General features: G+C 34.1%; 1 pseudogene; it reads right to left on the bottom strand.

Moving 5' to 3' along the window:
* Nucleotides 1-1,903: 1,903 nt before the first annotated feature.
* LOC107142582 lies at nucleotides 1,904-7,161 on the bottom strand (annotated as a pseudogene).
* Between the last annotated feature and the right edge of the window lie 413 nt (nucleotides 7,162-7,574).

Genomic DNA, 7,574 nt, shown 5'->3' with positions numbered 1-7,574 from the left:
AAAACTTAGAATTCTACCCACTCACACTACCTACATTCTACATCTATTACAATGCTCCACTAGTCAAGGTAGTGTGAAATTGGAGAAGATATAGATATACAGATGATGAAATAAAATACAGTATCCAATAAAAGATACTCAGGTAGAAGCTCAGTAAGTCTTCAATAAAGGCTTGACCCTTCACTTTGGGAGAAGGGTACTTTTTCATTTAGTGTTGAAACTATTTGACATAGGTATGCTAAAAATGATTCTGAATTCATATCTTCAAAAGACTCAAAATATTTCATAGACTTAATGAATTTATAATTTTAAAAACAGAAATAAAAAACCTTTATAGGGATTTTTTTTTGTATCAGGCAAATATTTCTTGCATACAAGCAAAGAAAAATGTACAACATGTAAAATTATACGATGATAATTTGGATTCATCATAACGAAGATTGTGTACTGTTTGGGTAAAATGAAATAATGGGAGTGAAAGTTTCAGATTGAGAGAAAATATATTAAAATCTTAATTCTGCATACAAAATTATTAAGTACTCTTAAAATCAATAAGAATATTCCCACTGATGAATAAAATACTTGGGCAGGCACTCTGTAAAACACTGATAATTTGTTGAGGATCTCAAGAGATATTTAACTTTGATGGACTTTGAAAAAAGAAAATTAAATTTCTATGAGATAGTTACATTTTATTAATTTTTAAAAAATTAACCACTCTTGCAAAACATGAAGTAAAGGAAAGTCATAGAAGTTTTGTATGAATGCAAAATGTCACAGTCACTTGAAAAATATTTTTGTCACCTTCTTTAAGCATAAAGTTGCCACATGATCAGTTGATGACATTTCTGGATATTGATGTATGTACTGAAATAATATAGTGATTTAGATGTAAATATTTATAGAAGCTTTGTTTTCAATGAACAAAAAAAAAGGAAAACAACTCATTTGTACTTGAATGGTGAAACATATAAAATATATTGCATCTATATAATGAAATACAATCTAGGAATACAAAGGAATTGATTGATGAAATGTGAACCAATATGTTTGAATTAAAATTGAAAGAAGCCAGAATCAGAAGGCTTCAAACTGTATAACTAAATTTATTTTGATCATAGGGAAAACCAGTACATTAGTGATAACATACTGTGGAGGGTATTGTCAATGAACAAACGTGAAGGGAGTTTTTCAGTGTTGGAAATGTACTATACCTTCATATAAGGTCACTGACTATGTTTATGAAGCTAAAATGGATAAATTTTATTAAATGAAAACCATATCTAATTCAAATGGAAAACTATCTATGCAATTATTTATGCTGGCATATAGCAAATAATTCTGTTTCTTCCAACTAATTGAAAGTTATTACTTATTTGACAAGAGAAATTAAGTTCCTTTTCCAAGATTATGTAGAAAATGAACTACTGAATGAGAAGTAAAATATTCCAGTCTTTCTAATAAATTTACTCTGGCATTTGTTTGAAACATTTGCAAATGTTGAGAGTCAAAACATTTTTTATTTGTTACTTGTCATTTCATTTTAAAAGTTGATATTTCTACATTATATTTTTAAAATATAATTTAAGTTTATTCTTTAACTGATTACATAAAAACATTGTGCATATTTATGGGGCATTATATGATGTTTTGATATGTAAATATATATATATATATATATATATACATATATATATATATGTATATATATATAATGTTTAAATGATATATAAATTATATATATATATATATAATGTTTAAATCAGTTAAACTTATCTGCTGAAATATTAATCATTTATTTATAGTGAAAATATTTTTCTAGTACAAATATTATTAGTAGATACAGTATATATATTATTATTTTTAAGTCTTTTTATTCTAATATAAAATATATAATTTTTTTAGAGGGAGGGATAACCTGAAATAAATCAGAAAACATCTTCATATTAATCAATCTTTTCATGAACTTCAAATTTGTACTTAATGCCTTTCTCCTCCTGTACCTCAGAAAGAACACCTGGGTATTCTGGAAGAATTTTATATTTCTCCAAATCAATTTCTGAAAAAAAAAAGTGTCACTTTCAAATTCCTGCATGATCCTTGTCACAAACAGTTTAATATGGCCTAGTTGAATCATGGCTTCCTTATAAACAGAACTGCCTCCTACTATCCAAACTATGTCTATTTTACTTGCTAATTCTGGCTCCTCAGTAAGTTTTAAGGCATTGGTCAGACTTTTGGCAAGAAAATGAGCTCCTGAGTAAGTTCTTGGGGTTCTCTATTGAGAACTTTATTAATTCTGTCTTCAAAGGTCAATTCTTCTCAGGAATAGAGAACCAGGTCTTTTGGTAGGTAGATTCTGTTTACCTTCTACTGAAGAGTTTGTGGTCATTTATCAGAAATACTTGAATTCATTCCTGAGCCAGGGCCAGGGCAGGTCCCAGTTCTTGCTAATGCCCATGTTTTGCGACATGGTGACAATGCAGTTTAGGGGACAATCGCTCCCAGATCACCTGCTATACCTGGATTCCACTTCTAATTATTATTTTTAAAAGGGTTCACAATTTACCTTTCATCTCTGAGGAGATGTTGAACTTGGATTCTTGAGCAGTGCTAGAACAGTTAAGATTTCAGGGACAATTGGAAATGAATGGAATGCATTTTGCTTTGTGGGATGGACAGGAGGCTTTGGGGAGTCAGACATAGAATGGCACAGGTTTTATTTGGAATAGTGCCTAGTTGCCCTGCCCCTAGTTGCCTAAGCCTTCATCCCTTGAAAAGTCTTGTCAGTTTCAGCTCACATGGCTGCAACTCCTGGTCAACCCACCCTTTGCAAAAGACTGAGAGAGAAAGAAATAAAGGAACTACAATAAAACTATCCAATAATCTAGCCTGGAGAATGATCTATGTGCTATTGAGAAGATTATCTATTCTGTAGTTGTGTGGATAATTCTACCTATGTTTGTTAGGTTCTTTAAGGTCTAGGCTGAAATTTACATCTGCTGGTAGTTTTCTGATTGGATGACCTGGACATTGATAAATGGGGGTTCTTAAAGTCCTCAAAAATCATTGCATCGGAGCCTCTGTCTATTTAGGTCTGTTAATATTTGCTTTACATATTTAGGTGCTCTAATTTGGAATAACATTTTTAGAACTGTTATTTCCTCTTAGGGAATTGACCCCTGTAGTAAGGTATAATGAGGTATTTATCTTTTTTTATTACTTTTGATTTAAATTTTATCTTAACTAATATAAATATGGCTATTCCTGCTTTCTTATGAATTCCATCCACTAAACTATTTTATTTCACTTTCATTTTTAGTTTATGAGTATCCTTAGAGTGCCGCAATCTAACTGGGCACAAATCACTGAGATGCTACAAAGCACTTGTATGTTCAAACAGGAAACTTTATTGCCTGAACTCCAACAGCACTCCACGCATACTCCCCGGGAACTCTCCCGAACACTACCCACAGGGCTCCTCTCTGGCACACCACACACTAACCGGAACTCCCCACCAGAACTTCACCAACCACCGCGAACTTTCCAGCAATCCCCACGAAAGCTCCAAAGTAGCGGGCGCCCAGGTAGCAGGAACTTCCCTATTGACACAGCTTAATTTAATTATCATCATCTTAATGGCTGCCTCTCAACCATTACTTCTGGCAAAATGCCAGGGGCCATTCTGACTTAGCTGTGGCTCTCAACATTAGAGGTGAAATAAATTTTGGTGAGCAACATATATTTGGGCCTTTTAAAAAAATATATTCAGTCGCTGTACATTTTTAATGGTTAGTTTAATTCATCACTTTTAATGTAATTATCAGTTGGTAATAGGTCTTACTATAGTCATTTTCTAAACTGTTTCTACTTTTGCGATCTTCCTTAGTAATTAAATCATTTACTCAAGTAGTGTATTGTGATTTCATCCTCATTATTTTTGCTTGTCTATTATATATTCAAGCTTTGGGGTTAACCCAAGGTTTACAAAAAACATCTTTTGATTATAACACGCTGTTGTGAAATGATAGTAATGTAACTTTCTATAAGGACAAAAAAGATACCATAAAGAGAGGGAAAATGTTTTTGAAAAAAAAAAAAAACTACACTTGTACTCCATTCCTCCCCATATTTTATTTTCTGATGTCTCATTTTTGCATTTTTACATATTGCCTATCTCTTAACATATTTAGTTTATTATTTTTCATTTTTAAAAATTTTATTTTATTTTTGTATTGATTTTTTTAAAAAAATAAATGACAGTGGAATGCATTACAATTCTTATTACAAATATACAGCACAATTTTTCATATCTCTGGTTGTATATAAAGTATGTTGACACCAGTTTGTGTCTTCATATATGTACTTTGGATAATGATGTCTATCACATTCCACCATCATTGCTAACCCCTGCCCTCTCCCTTTCCCACCCTCCCCTCTGCCCTATCTAGAATTCATGTATTCCTCCCATGCTTCCCCTCCCTACCCCACCATAAATCAGCCTCCTTATTTCAGAGAAAACATTCGGCATTTGTTTTTTTGGGGGGAATTAGCTAACTTCATTAGCATTATCTTCTCCAACTCCATCCATTTACCTACAAATACCATGATTTTATTCTCTTTTATTGCTGAGTAATATTCCATTGTGTATATATGCCACTTTTTTTATCCATTCATTAATCCACTGAAGGGCATCTAGGTTGGCTCCACAATTTAGCTATTGTGAATTGTGCTGATATAAACATTGATGTGGCTGTGTTACTGTAGTATGCTGTTTTTAAGTCTTTCAGATATAGACCAAGGAGAGAGATACCTGGGTCAAACATTACATAAAATATTTCTAATATTGGAGTATTCTGAATTTTTCTCTGAAGTTACTATTACCAATTAATTTTATACCTTATGATTTTTTATTGTTCATAAATGTCTTCTTTGAGTTTGAAGAACTTTCATTAGCATTCTTATAGGATAAGTTTATTGAATATACATTCTCTCAGCTCTTGTTTATCTAGGAATTTTTTTTTCTCTTCTTTATTTCTAAATGACAACTTTGCTGGGTACAGTGTTATTGGTTTTTATTCTTTTTTAATTTTTATTTTTTAGTTGTAGTTGGACACAATACCTTTATTTTATTTACTTTATGTGATGATGAGGATCTAACCCAGGGCCTCGCATGTGCTAGGCACAAACTCTACTACTGAGTCACAGCCCTTGTCCCTATTGGTTTTTATTCTATTTTATTTTCGCCTTCAGTACTATGAAAATATCAGACTACTCTCTCATGACCTATAAGGTTTCTGTTGCAAAGTCTGCTACAAGTAAACTGGGACAATCTTAATAAGTATTTGCTTATTTCTTCTTGGTGCCTGGGGAATTTTTTCATTTTCTTTCACTTTTGTGTCTTTGATCATAACATATCTTGGAAAGATACATTGAAATAAATTGACAGGTGGCCTTTGACTTTTGATACTTGGCTATTCACAAACTTCTCTAGGGTTAGAAAATTAGAAAATTGTCTCATATTTTCTCCTTATTTTTTTTTCTTTTCCTACATCTTTGACATTCTCAAATTCTTTAACCCTATAACCCAAATGTTTGGTCTTTGAATGCTGTTTTGAAGTTCCTGTAAGCTTTCTTCATTCTATTTCATTTTTGTTCACTTTTATCTTTTCTGTGTCTCTTCAAAAATCTGGTTTTTGAGGTTATAATGCATTCTTCTGTTGGATGTTTTTTGGTTATTGATTTTTTCTCTCATATTTAAAATTTCACTTAGTGTGTTCTTCAGCATTTCTGCTTGATTTTTTTTTCAATTGCTTCCATCTTTGTTCTTTCCCCGTTAGAGTTCTAAATTTTTTATCCACATTCTGTTGAAGCATCTTGAGTTTCCTGAAAACATCTATTTTGAATTCTCTCATAGTTTATCCATATTGATGACCCAATGGTTAGTTTCTGGCACTTTGTTGTGATTGTTAGGTGAAATCATGGCTCCTCAAAAGGTTTTGCTACATATTGGGATGGGATAACATCATGCTTTGGAGTTTTTAGACCAGTGTTCATAATCTGGCTTTGTTTGCAACTGTCTATAAAATTCTCAAAAAGCTTCCCTGACCCTATATGGGCTTTCTCTAAGACCATAGTAACTTCTACTCTTTCAGCACTACATGATGACCAAAATGCATGTTTACTGTGAGTCCTCTGTTGTATTTTCTCTGAGCATTAAAAGCTGATTCACGTTCAATTTGTCCCAAATCTACAGTTGATGTGTTATTCAGCATAAACTAAGAAATAACTTCAGAGTAGCCCACCCCCAACATTCCTCTACTTGGGCCCAGTGTACGCCCATATACTTGTCTAGCACATGTGGTCAATGTACTGAGAGATCCTTCTTGGATTTTGCAGAATCATCATGGAGAAAGAAGTCCCCAGTTCCCATATTGCACCTATGACCACAAATAGTATCACAATTTATTGCAATGCTGAGTCACACTCTGAACCCACAGTTTGCCAAGATCAATATCTTGTGTGAGACAAAGACCTACACTTCTATGGTCTGCCTCCTGCTGAAGAGAACTCATGGCTCAAGTTCACTGCATCCAGTACAGATGGTGCTTGCTGGAATAGAAGACCATTAGACTACAGCCATGTGTCTCTACTGTGTATCTCCCTGGCCCCAGAAATGTTTCAGTCCTGGTTTTCATTCTTGGCATTAGTCCAATAATGGAAATCATTAGGATCTGTCACATGTTAGGTTTCACCACTTGGCACTTTGTTCCATGTAAGTCTTATGTTTATGCTGTGTCCTACCCGAAGCAAACAGACTTGCTAAATGTTATGTTATCCAAGGTTAGGATAGAGCTGTTGAAGGCAGTATCTTAATTACCAAGGCTGATGTAACCTGGGTTACCACTGCTTCAAAGCCACAAAGACCTACTCATTTTCTGGGGTGCACCCAGGCAAATGCCACAACTGGAGGCAATAGAGGTTGAAACATATGTCTATCTCAGGGATCACATTTGTACTTGGTACCTGGGCTAATCTAGAGGCTTCATCTGTAAGAACTGGCTTTGGGATAGCTACCTGAACCAGGTTAGAGGACAAACGGTGAAACAGTGCATTCATGGGCTGCCAGGTGATGCTAAGAGTATAATGCCTTAGTCTCATAGTTAAAGCCCCTGTATAGTCTTGGGAAGGGGAATATGATCCAATCTCACACAAGGCTGGCAATGATATGAGCCAAAACTCAAGCACAACTCACTATAAATAAGTTTCTTTCTCATGCTTGGGTAGATCTGGAGTTTCCATTTCTGAACCCTGTTTTGAGTATAGACTTTGCTCCCTGTCTCATGTTGGGTATCAATTTACTGACCCTGATGTTGAGCTCCAACAGGAAGTCCTGGGCCAGTTTTTATAAGGTCCCCCCTCTGTCACTTTTTTTGGGGTGAGTAGGGGTAGAGTATTCATTTAGCCATCAGGCTAAAGTAGTTCTAACAGAACTGGGCTAGGGACATGGGTTGCAACACTCTTTCTACCTCTGGGTTTCACCGTGGTAGCCCTGGTTTTTAAGTCTATGACCT

This window comes from Marmota marmota, unplaced genomic scaffold (genome assembly GCF_001458135.2).
Source record: "Marmota marmota marmota unplaced genomic scaffold, marMar, whole genome shotgun sequence".
Taxonomy (NCBI): Eukaryota; Metazoa; Chordata; class Mammalia; order Rodentia; family Sciuridae; genus Marmota; species Marmota marmota.
This window is presented reverse-complemented; position numbering and strand designations above follow the sequence as displayed.